This window comes from Zootoca vivipara, chromosome 14 (assembly GCF_965207765.1).
Source record: "Zootoca vivipara chromosome 14, rZooViv2.hap1.1, whole genome shotgun sequence".
In the NCBI taxonomy this organism is placed as follows: Eukaryota; Metazoa; Chordata; class Lepidosauria; order Squamata; family Lacertidae; genus Zootoca; species Zootoca vivipara.
Window position 1 is genome coordinate 28,167,502 of NC_142597.1, and position 12,368 is coordinate 28,179,869.

Genomic DNA, 12,368 nt, shown 5'->3' on the forward strand with positions numbered 1-12,368 from the left:
CCTATTTTATGACGCTAACTTGACTCAAGACTGGTTCACACAAGAGAACAACCCTGCACAATCTTTCCTTCCCCTGATACAGGAATAGTGTGGGTCGTAGAAATCTGCCTTATAACACGTCAGACTTTCTGACTCTTTGGCCTATTATTGTCCACTCTGGCAGGCAGGGAGACTTCCAGATTGCCACCCTTCCCTGGTAGGATTTGGTCTCATACCTGCAAATGCTATTATTTATATATATGTATAGCCCACCCTTCACCCTAAGGTCCCAGGACAGCTTACAACAATTAAATGCAATGTGAAAAACACTTTTAAACAACTTACAATGACGAAAACAAAGCGGGTCCTTAAAAAAATATACACCTCAATTGCCAAAAGCCAAGGCAAAGTGGTGTGTCTTCAGCATCCTCTGGAACACCTAAAGGTGCTCAACTAAAACACAGAGTTGTTTCCTTCCTCTTCCATGCGACAGCCCTTGAGAAATTGGAAGATGGCTATCAGTCTCCTCTTCTCCAGGCTAAACATACTCAGCTCCTTCAACTGTTCCTCATAAGGCCTGGTTTCCAGACCCTTGATCATTTTAGTTGCCCTTCTCTGTGCATGTTCCAGCTTGCCAACATCCTTCTTGAATTGTGGTGCCCAGGATTGAACACCGGACTCCAGGTGTGGTCTGGCCACATGAAGTGAGCATCACCACAGGTTAACAGGCTGGGGAGCGAGAACTTGCAATTGAAACAGGAACTGAGGGTACTGCCTTATACTAAGTCAGATCATTGGTCCATTGAGCTCAGTATTGCCCACACTGACTGGCAGCAGCTCTCTGAGGTTTCGAGCAGGGAATTGAACCCAAGATGTAACTCATGCAAAGCAGATGCTCTGACCTTTAGCTGCAACCGTTCCTTTTCCCTGCAGCATCTCTGTGTGACGGGTAATTCTACCCAAGATGGGCCACGTCCTGCAGAAATATTTGAACAGGCAGGCCACACCAGAGATAACAAAGGAAGCGGTGAGGCCAGCCAACAGCCTTTCCCTCCCTCAGGCTAGGCACTGGTCCTGCCAAGGACAGGCATGTGCCAGCCGATGATCTGCTGGTGAGGCAAGAGGCCTCTTCAGCCTTCCTTGCCCTGCAGGCACAGTCAGGGGAAGAGAGTAACAAGGGTTTACAGAGGGCAGAGCGGGACCGGCCTCCATAGACTCGCTCACAAAGAGGGTAAAGCGTGAACTAGGATAGCCAGAATGATCAAGGGGTAGAAGCAAGTCCTCCAAGAGGAAAAGTGACAGTACTGGGGGCTTTTTAGTTTAGACCAGGGGTCCCCAAACTACGGCCCAATCGGCCTCCCAATCCGGCCCGCGACGACCCCCGCCGCCCGCTGCCGCCGCCCGCTCTCACAGCGCGCGGCGCAGCGACGATCTTAAAAATCGGCAAAAAAATCACCGAAAATCCTTTGTGCGCATGCGTATGGGCCTCTCCCGACCCAGAAGAGGTCATTTCCGATGCACTTCCGGGTCGGGGGAGGCCCATACGCATGCGCACAAGCGATTTTCGGCGATTTTTTTCCCGCCCGTGTGCGTGTGCGCATGCGCACGGGCGCGCGCTCCCCCGCCCTCCGGCCCACCGCGCGGTCGGCGCGACGGGCACCGGCCCGCCGCGCGGTAAGTCTGGGGACCCCTGGTTTAGACTATGGACCCCTGGTTTAGACTACCCATCAGCCCTGATAACTCACTGGAAGGACAGGTCCTGAAGCTGAGGCTCCAATACTTTGGCCACCTCGTGAGAAGAGAAGACTCCCTGGAAAAGACCCTGAGGTTGGGAAAGATGGAGGGCACAAGGAGAAGGGGACGACAGAGGACAAGATGGTTGGACAGTGTTCTCGAAGCTACGAACATGAGTTTGACCAAACTGCGGGAGGCAGTGCAAGACAGGAGTGCCTGGCGTGCTATGGTCCATGGGGTCACGAAGAGGTGGACACGACTAAACGACTAAACAACAACAACAACAGGCAAACTAAGGCCCGGGGGCCAGATCCGGCCCAACCGCCTTCTAAATCCAGCCCGTGAATGGTCTGGGAATCAGCGTATTTTTACATGAGTAGAATGTGTCCTTTTATTTAAAATGTATCTCTGGGTTATTTGTGGGGCATAGGAATTCATTCACACACACCCTCAAAATATAGTCGCCCCCCCCCCAAGGTCTGAGGGACAGTGGACTGGCCCCCTGCTGAAAAGGTTTGCTGACCCCTGGGTTAGAGGAAAGGTGAGCAACAGGAGACATGATAGAAGTGCACAGAATCACGCCTGGTGCAGAGAGAGTGGGCTCAGGAGAATCGTCTCTCTCTGTCTCTCGCCACTAGAATTGGATGTCCAGGACAGACAATGGAAAATCTTCCTTCAAACAGCGCATATTTAAACAATGGCACTCGCTCCCACAAGAGGCAGCAATGGCCACCAACTTGGATGCCTTTGAAGGAGGATTAGACAAATTCTCGGAGGAAAACAAGGCTGTCAGTGGCTTCTGAGCCTCATGGTTCAGCCCCCTTTGCTGGGAATCACAGGTGGGGAGAGCTCTGTTGCACCCAGGTCCTGTTTTGGGGCTTCTCATTGGGCCACCTGACTGAGAACAGGATAGGTGAAAGTTAAGGCATGTTATCTGAGACACCAACCACCTTAATCCTTGAGAAGACCGGTGTCCAACTTCCAGAGTTTTTTATAGCCTCTTGAGACATATTTCTTCACTCAGGCGTTTGGGAGAGAGCGGTGGGTTTTAGTTCAGACGTGCTGCTTTTCCCTTTCCTTGTACTTTGAATATGGTTTAAAATAATGGTTGAGGTTTCAAGTGGGGTTTCTTTTTTAACCAAACGTACTGTTTTCACAGTATTTTGCTTTATAAACTGCCCTGAAATCACGGTTTAAAAACAAACAAGCATCCAAGCAAAGAAAGAAAGAAACGGTGTGAATTCAAGCAGTGAGTTCAAGCCAGGTTCAATCCCCAAGTGGCAGGATTGAACCCTGATGAGTTGTAACTCACCACCATCAACAGGGATGGCTATTCTGACTGGAGGTCACCAAGGACAAAGGGGCAGATTTCCATAGAAATGGTTTCTGCAACAAACAACATCACCTCGCCTCTTCCCTCTTCCATTGCACCGTTGTTTCCTATGTTCCCCATTGCTTTCCGGAGTTTAATTTTAGATGTCCCGATGGGTGAACTTCTCCTCACATCCCTTGGGGAGATTATGCCACACTTTAATCAATCTTCCCATTAAGGGTTCTCCTCTCCACCCGCTCTCCTTTGATTCAGTCTCAATTTTTCCATTGAGGGTTTTTTTTATATATATATCTTCCACCTCATGCTAGCCTAGATAAATGCCACTTTTCTTAGTAACATTGCACTTCGTCTATTTGCTCCTTTCTACAGCCTTTTGGGCCTTAGCTAATCTCTCTGCAGCTTCCATTCTATGTAGAGCAGGTTTTTGTTCTGGTGCAAGAAATAATTCATAAATAGGGGGGGGGGCTCCCAATTGTAATCTGAAGTTGTACAGCCCAACAAGTCTACCATCCCAGTAAGAACTAGGCAATCGTTTTCTGCTAGGGTAAAGGTAAAGGGACCCCTGACCATTAGGCCCAGTCGTGACCAACTCTGGGGTTGTGGCACTCATCTCGCTTTATTGGCCGAGGGAGCCGGCGTACAGCTTCCAGGTCATGTGACCAGCATGACAAAGCCGCTTCTGGCGAACCAGAGCAGCACACGGAAATGCTGTTTACCTTCCCTATTTATCTACTTGCACTTTGACATGCTTTTGAACTGCTAGTTTGGCAGGAGCTGGGACCGAGCAACGGGAGCTCACCCCGTCGCGGGGATTCGAACAGCCGACCTTCTAATCGGCAAGCTCTAGGCCAGTGGTTCCCAACAGGTGGTCCGGGGACCCCCAGGGGTCCGCGAGCTATGCCAGAGGGGTCCTCAAGATCCTATTAGAATAAAAAAAATATTAAATATATTTCGTATGATAACAGATTTTTTGTTTTGGCCGCTTCCTGCATGAGCAGAGTCTAGCGCAAAACTAGAATTAGATAGAGGCAGTAGTTCTGCTGTATGCCGCAAGGACTACAAGAAACTTGGAGATAAGGCAATGAAAAAGATCCTTCCATTTGCAACCACATATCGGTGTGAGCAAGCATTTTCTTCCATGTGTTTCATGAAAAACAAATACTGTATAGTACATGTGTTTCATGAAAAACAAATACTGTATAGGAATCGGCTCGACATGCGGTCGGATTTCAGAGTGAAAGTTTCAAGTTTGGAACCTAATATTTCAGAAATAATGGACTCAAAGGACAGATTTAACTCATCTCATTAAGAACTGAAAACTGTATACTGATGGAGTACTCTGTTGTAACTGTAAAAAAACGTATAAATATAAAATATAAAAAGACTCTTAATTTGGCTCTCACTTTTTAATTTTAGGATTAGGAATTAATGGGGGTCCTTGTCACAATAGCGGCTCGATGAGGGGTCCTCGAGAAAATTTTGTTGGGAACCCCTGCTCTAGGCTCTGTGGTTTAACCCACAGTGCCACCTGCGTCCGTCTGCTATGGTATGTACCTGTTAAAACATATATATCCCGCCTCACAAACCAAAGCAGCTAAATACTCATATAAAAACATTAACTTAAAAAACCATAAAACAGCTGATCAGCAACAGTATTATAACCCAACACTATTAAATTCCTACAATAATAAAAGAATGCATAGCCACTAGCAGAGGATGTGGTGATGTTGGGTGAGGCCTGACTTTACCACAGTATATCCATATTTGCAGACATTGCTTACACACATTGCAAAACAATTTCCCCTAATTAATTAATGTTTTTACATTGTTTATGCTAATATATGCATCTTTATGCCCACTTTGCCCCATTATTCTGCATTTTTGTACATGTTACTTGGCTGGAGAACTGCGCTGCGAAATTCCGAGAAATGCAAATTTCATTGCCTGACTGTGTTTCAGTTTGCATATTGTTTCAGAAAGTGCAAATCAGGTGTGTTTGCCTTTCAACACAAAATGAATTGCATTTCTCTTCCCCACCACCATCACCAAATGCTCCTCGACACAAAATAACAACAAGAAGTATCTTATTTCCCACAGAAAATCAGGTGACAGGAAGGAGGGTTCCAGCCTAGCAACACATCTCCCCAGTTTTCGATCTGCAGATATTTGTTTAGCTTTAATATGAGGAAAAAGTAAATTTTGTTATTCTTGCCCACCCTCCCAACACACACACCTGCTGCCTAGTATTGCCAGCTGTCAGGTGAAATGAGGGCTCCAAATTGCATTCTCCATTGTTGCCCTATAGCAACAGGACAGAAATTCAATTCAGCTTGCTCTTAGAAGTGGACCTACCTAACTAACAGCGCTGTTTTTCTAGAAAAAAAAAAGAGGTGCCAGAACTCACCTTGTTCTCTTATAATAGCAATGGCGCCCACCTGAGCATAGGTGCCAAGTTCCGGACTGAAAAATCCGGGACCAGCAGTGGCACAGCACCGGAAGTCGCTTCTACGTGACTTCCGGACATGCGTAGAAACAACTTCTGGCACTGCGGCCATTTTGGAAATGGGCAGAGCGGCACCGGAAGTCGCTTCTACGCGACTTCCGGACATGCGTAGAAGCAACTTCTGGCACTGCGGCCATTTTGGAAATGGGCAGAGCGGCACCGGAAGTCGCTTCTACGCGACTTCCAGACATGCGTAGAAGCAACTTCTGGCACTGCGGCCATTTTGGAAATGGGCAGAGCGGCACCGGAAGTCACTTCTACGCACTTCCGGACATGCGTAGAAGCAACTTCCGATGCCGGCGCTGCCCGATTTCCAGTGTCCATACATGGGCAGAGCGGCACCAGAAACATGGCCGTCAGCAGGAGCTGCTTTCCGGGGGATTTATGGGATATAAATCCATTCGGGAGACCAGCGGGAAACGGTAAGAAAATACAGGGGTTTCCCGGGAAAAACGGGGTACGTGGCAGCTGTGCACCTGAGAGGTGCCAGAACTGAGTTCCAGAGAGTTCCGGCTCAAAAAAAAAGCCCTGCTAGTGACCCCTTTGTGTAGTGATGTAGAAGAACCGAAAGAAGAGCGATTCTTTGAAATTCACACTTCTCTGAATTTTGCAAAGCAGTTCTCCAGCCAAGTGATGAAAAGATTATTTTAGGGGGAGGAGCCCATTGCGAAAAGAAAGAAAGAAAGAAAGAAAGAAAGAAAGAAAGAAAGAAAGAAAGAAAGAAAGAAAGAAAGAAAGAAAGAAAGAAAGAAAGAAAGAAGGAAGGAAGGACGGAAGGAAGGAAGGAAGGAAAGAAAGTGTATGTGAGGCAAAATTGCATACAAAAAACTGTATATTAGGGAAAAAATCTGGTGAATTTTCATGAGGACATAAAAAAAAAACTGATAAGGAAATGAGGAGAACTGAACAGAAAAGATGAGAAAATGAGAGAAACCGAAATGGGCAGATTTCTCTATTCCTACAGCACGTTGGAGACACCTTTGTACAGAGAACAGGCAGTAATGTAGGACCCTAGAGCCACACAGTGAAGTGAAACATTTGTGTTTCCAGGGATGGCTTCCATGCTGGGAGACACTTGAGAAATCTCGTTGTTTTTCTCAATGAAATAAGGGGTGAGCAGGGAGGCATGTGAGGAATTTAACAAGCTTCTGCTGAAATCATGCAACCCAGGCCAAGAGAGTGAGATGTCTCTGCAGAAGCATCTGTCTGCTTTAACTGCAATTACGGTCTCCCTTGGGGGGTTGCAAAAGTTTGGCCGGAGCTTCAAGCCAGCCAGAGGTCTCTGTTTTATCTGTCCGGTCCCCTCCGTTATTGCTATAGAGAATTAGATAAATGTGTCTGCAGCAGTTAAGAAGAATTTTTTTCGTTTCGAAAGCAGACGCTTCCACACGCCAGGGTAAAATTGTTCAAGCAGTGTGCTTTAATTTATTTTTCAGCAGTGGTTCAACTATATGGGCAAAGGGGAAATGGTTTTTAGAGAGGGTGGGGGGAGAAAGAGAGAGAGAGAAATGGGGCAGATTCACAGTTCTGCCATTTGTGTTCGTTCATTTGAAGGTACAACAGCGAGCCAAAACAGGATTTCGTATTTATTTAGCAACTCCTTCTAGAGGTAGCTTCGATGAAACGATGATTGCAATGTCGAGCGGAGATTAGCCTCACCGCTGCTGAAACACAATGCTATTCAGGTTCACAGAATCATAGCACTGTAGAGTTGGAAGGGACCCCACGGGTCATCTAGTCTGACCCCCTGCGAGGCAGGAATCGCAGCCAAAGAATCCCTGACAGATGGCCATCCAATCTCTGTTTAAAATCTTCCACTGAAGGACTGCCACCTTCCACGGTGGTCTGTTCCACTGTCAGTTTACACATTTAGTTGCCAGTCAGGGCTTCCCTCAGGGAAGTGTAGTTTGACAAGGGTGCTGGGGGGGGGGCTCCCATTCACCTCAGAAAACTACAATCCTACTCTCCTTCACAGGAACTCTGGGAATTGCAGCTCTCTGAGGGGAATAAGATGCCCTTCTCTCGGTCCTGCCACCCTCACAGGCACGCTTGGTGGAGACACGGGAGAGGGCCTCCTCGGTGGCTGCTCCCAGACTTTGCAACTCCCTCCCTAGAGATGTCCGACTGGCTCCCTCCTTATTGTCCTTCAAATGGCAGGTGAAGACCTTCTTATTCCAAAAGGCTTTAGAGAACTGAATGTTTTAAATGAAAGCGCTAGTGCCGTGGTGTTTTTATTGTAGCTATATGTATGTTTTTAAGAGCTCTGACAGATGGAGTTTTAATTCCCTTAATGTTTAATTATTTTAATGATTCCCCCCCCCCGTGCTTTTTAGCTGTTCTTATTTTATTTGCAAGCTGCCAAAAGTCCCTGTCAGCGAAAAGGGCAGGGTATAGATGATGATGATGATGATTGATTGATTAACAACTCTCAGCACCCTTGACAAATTACACTTCCCAGGATTCCCTGGGGGAATCCGCGACTATTTAAAGTGGTAGGATACTGTGCAGATGGGGCCCAAACGTCGCCTTGTCCTGTAACGCTACCAACTTTGGCCTGGATCCTCAGAGTGAGCCGGTTGTGGCACAGTCCTAGCTGCTCCTCAGCGGCCTATCCCAGCCAGCCCGCAGATCGAATGGTAGCCAATGGGCAGATCCAGCAGCCTGCTGGAACCTAGGGAGACTGTTCCCACACTCTGAGAATTTAGCCTAGTTTGAAGGATGCAGCCCAACCCTTTCAAATGTGTCAAAAAGCAGACAGGACCCACTTGGTTAACACACCATTTGCACACACAGGGCAAGAGGCCAGCTGTTCTCATCTGTTCTCCACCGTCTGGCAAGAGCCAGAGATATTTTTCAGCGTTTCTTTCTGCACCAACCCTTCCCCATTGTTATTCTGAGACATCACCGCCTTACTGAAGTATTTTGGTTTCTCACTTTCCCAGTCTTCAGTGGAGTTCAGTTCAGTTCCCCACATTTCTGCATCAGTTTGCAAAATAATAATAATAATATAATAATAATAATAATAATAATAATAATAATAATAATAAATAAATAAATAATAATGCTATTGTTTGTACTCCGTCCATCTGTCTGAGTTGCCCCAGCCACTCTGGGTAGCTTCCGGCATATACAAAAACATAATCAAACAATAAACTTAAAGGAAAAAAACTTCGGTACTATACAGGGCTGCCTTCAGATGTCTTTTAAAGTTGCATAGTTACTTATCTCCTTGACATCTGATGGGCAAACGCTTGTCCAAACAATAAAGTATTCAAGGGGCGCCTGAATGAGAGGGGGAGGGCTCTTGTCGCACCCCTGCAGGTAGGGAGTTCTGCTGGGCAGAGATTACAACTCCTATCAGCTCTGGCCAAGAGTCTAGAACATAAGAGCATCAGAGTAGCCCACTGGATCAGGCCCATGGTCCACCTAGTCCAGCATCCTGTTCTCACAGTGGCCAAACAGATGCCTGTGGGAAGAAGGAGCCGAGCACAAGAACCCTCTCTTCCTCTGTGGTTTCCAGCAACTGGGGTACAAAAGCATTGCTGCCTCCAGCCATTGATAGCTCTCTCCTCCATGAATTTATCTACTCCTCTTTTAAAGCCATCCAGGTTGGTGGCCACCCCTGCCTCCGGTGGGAGGGAGTTCCATAGTTCAACTATGGACTGCATGAAGAAGGTTCTTTTATCTGACCTGAATCTCCCAACTTTCAGCTTCATGCATGTCTGCCTAGTGTTACGAGAGAGGGAGAAAAAAACTTCTATCTATCCACTTCTTACATGCCATGCATTATTTTCTAAGCTTCCGTCACACTGCCTCTTACTCAGAAGTTCCCAACCGCTGCAACTTTTGCTTGTAGGATAATCTCTCCACTCACCCTTGATCGTTTTTGGTAGTTCTTTTCTGTTTGGCCAAGGCTGCTTTAAAGAGCAGAGCACACAACCTTTTTCTCTCTGTGTGTCCATTTTGCTACAACCACCACCACCCTGCATGGTAGTTCCACATGCAACCCGACACATTTTCAAAACTGCTCTCACAACTCTCCGCATTGTGGTCCTTTGAATCTTGCAGCTGCCTCTGATCAGGCCAAGGCACCTGCTATTTACCACTCACACACTCTAAAGTCATCCATCTTTCTGGCCGTGCACAGACCATCCTATTAGAACTGGAAAAGACTATCAGGATGGAAACCGCTTGGGTCACTTGGCCCAACACCCCCACTCTTCCACCACCATTGATTTGTTCCTTGATTCTGGATTTTCCTGTGCTCTGTCCAGTTTTAAGTTACTGAAACTATGAGGTTTCTGTCCTTCCTTTCTGAAGGACAGTTCTGTACCCTGACAGAGTTTATGCTCCAATGGCCAACTCATCACTCCTGAGCTGTTTTAGAAAGTTGGTAGATTTGGGATTCATTCATCTAGAAATCAGACCATTACAAAACACAGGTTTGACAGAATGAAGTTAACTAATATGCCCACTCACCTACTTAAGTTGCAGGGAGCGCAAGCCTGTGGCCGCCTCCTCCGCGCCTCCCAGCTGTTCCGAGGAGGCGGCCCCAGGCTCCCATTCCCCGCGCGCAGCTCCAGAGGCGCGAGGGGAGCGCAAGCCTGTGGCCGCCTCCTCCGTGCCTCCCAGCTGTTCCGAGGAGGCGGCCCCAGGCTCCCACTCCCCGTGCGCAGCCTGGGGCCGCCACGCTGCGCCCCTCAGCCTTTCGCTTCTAGGGGGGGCAACTGCCCCCCTGCCCTCCTGCCCATAGCTGCCAAGTTCTCCCTTTTTTTAAGGGAAATTCCCTTATGCTGAATAGGCTTCCTCGTGAGAAAAGGGAAAACTTGGCAGCTATGCTCCTGCCTACGCCCATGGGAAGGGGACGACAGAGGACAAGATGGTTGGACAGTGTTCTCAAAGCTACCAACATGAGTTTGACCAAACTGCGGGAGGCAGTGCAAGACAGGAGTGCCTGGCGTGCTCTGGTCCATGGGGTCACGAAGAGTTGGACACGACTAAACGACTAAACAACAACAACAACAACAACAACAACAACAAAGGCTCCAGGGACAGGTTTTAGTGTGTGGGCTCGCACACCCAACTTGCAGATTGATGCAGAGATGTGGAGAACTGAATGTAAGATTGCAAAAATTAGATGTTGACATAGTTGTCCCTACTTTATACAGAGTGGTGCCACTGCACATAGAACATGGTGTGCATCTCTGGTCGTCATCCCCCCCCCCAACCATGCAAAATCCTCAGCCAGCTCATGACATTGCCACTGCGTCACCAACTAGGACCCTTTGCCATCTCCACCCTGACCCTGCACACCCTTTCCTGTGCTGCTTTGCCTTACCCAATGAGCATCCTCCCCAGGGCCTCATGCTAGTGTTGGGCGGGGCCAGAGGCAAAAGTGGGTCAAGCAATTGATGCAAATTTTACCTGGGTACATTAGGTTTGCTTCTATACACACCTCTCTATCCTCCGTCCAAGCGAGCAAGAGATCCAAGAGGTGTGCCTATATAAATGAGACACAAGGGAAAGGATTCCTCTGAAAGCCAGGACTTGGGAAAGTTTTGTTCTAGAGCATCAGGTCCTCCGATTGCCCTTCTGCTTCTGTGTGGCATTATGCACACACTCCAAAAGCGCCACTGAGACAGGAGGGAGAGAGGCTGCTCTGGCCACCCGAGAGATCCTGAAAAAGACAATTGACCTTTTGCACCGATGTGAGTTTATAGAGAGATGCCGGCCTCTCAACAGCATCAGTATAAATAGGCTGCCTTCTAAATCAGACTCTATCAACTGTTTCTACCTTGCCGCATGCTTAATCCCACTGTACATACTGTCAACAGCTCCCCCGCCTGCCCGTAATCAACATATCGCTCCTGCCACAGGGACGTCAATATCGGTATAGTTCAAGCCAGGGTTGCGAATTCAAGCCCATTTATTCCCTCCAAGATTAGAAAACAATCGGAGCCACTGGGATGACAGCCTCGGGCCTCGATTGTTCCCACCTGTCGGCAGGAAGAGGAGGAGATGAGCACTGCAGCGCGGGAATGGGAGGGAGAAGGAAGGTGGAAAGACAGCCAGACAGGAATGCGAAGGAGGGGAGTCTCCATGCTTGACAGAAGTAGCTCGTAACCTCATCTCGCGTGATCGAGGAATGTTGGGCTTGCAGAGTTCATGCTTGGGCAAGAGGCCAGGGATAGACGGTTGCACAAGAGATATGCAATGGAAAGAGAAAGAAAGAAAGAAAGAAAGAAAGAAAGAAAGAAAGAAAGAAAGAAAGAAAGAAAGAAAGAAAGAAAGAAAGAAAGAATCTACAATCACCTCCAGAGTCTAGACTGTCAATATTTTGTGGGAGGGGTTGCAAAATTAAAGTGCTGTGTCACCCTAATGCAACAAATACACACACACCTTTTTTCTTTTCTTTTTTTAAAAAAGACATTTGCAGTTAGGAAAATGCACTGACAAGTGTGGGGTGAAGACATTATTAATCGGAATACAAATAAACAGAGCACAAGGAAATCAGGATGGATGTAGGATGAATGCTCATTCACACGCAACCACCCCACAAACAAATCTGAACAAATGGGCAAAAAAAAGACCTGGATGTAGTTTGACTTCTGGATAAGCTTTGTGCAAGTGAATCATGGTAAATGCTCAATAAACAGGTTGTCTGGAGGAGCCCAAGCTGAAGTCATTTGGAAGTTAGGGCTATCATCTCCTAAGGAGAGGAGCAAATTCATATACTGTGTGCATATATATATATATATATATATATATATATATATATATATATATATTCCTATAGACATAGAAATGTAAGGATGTCAT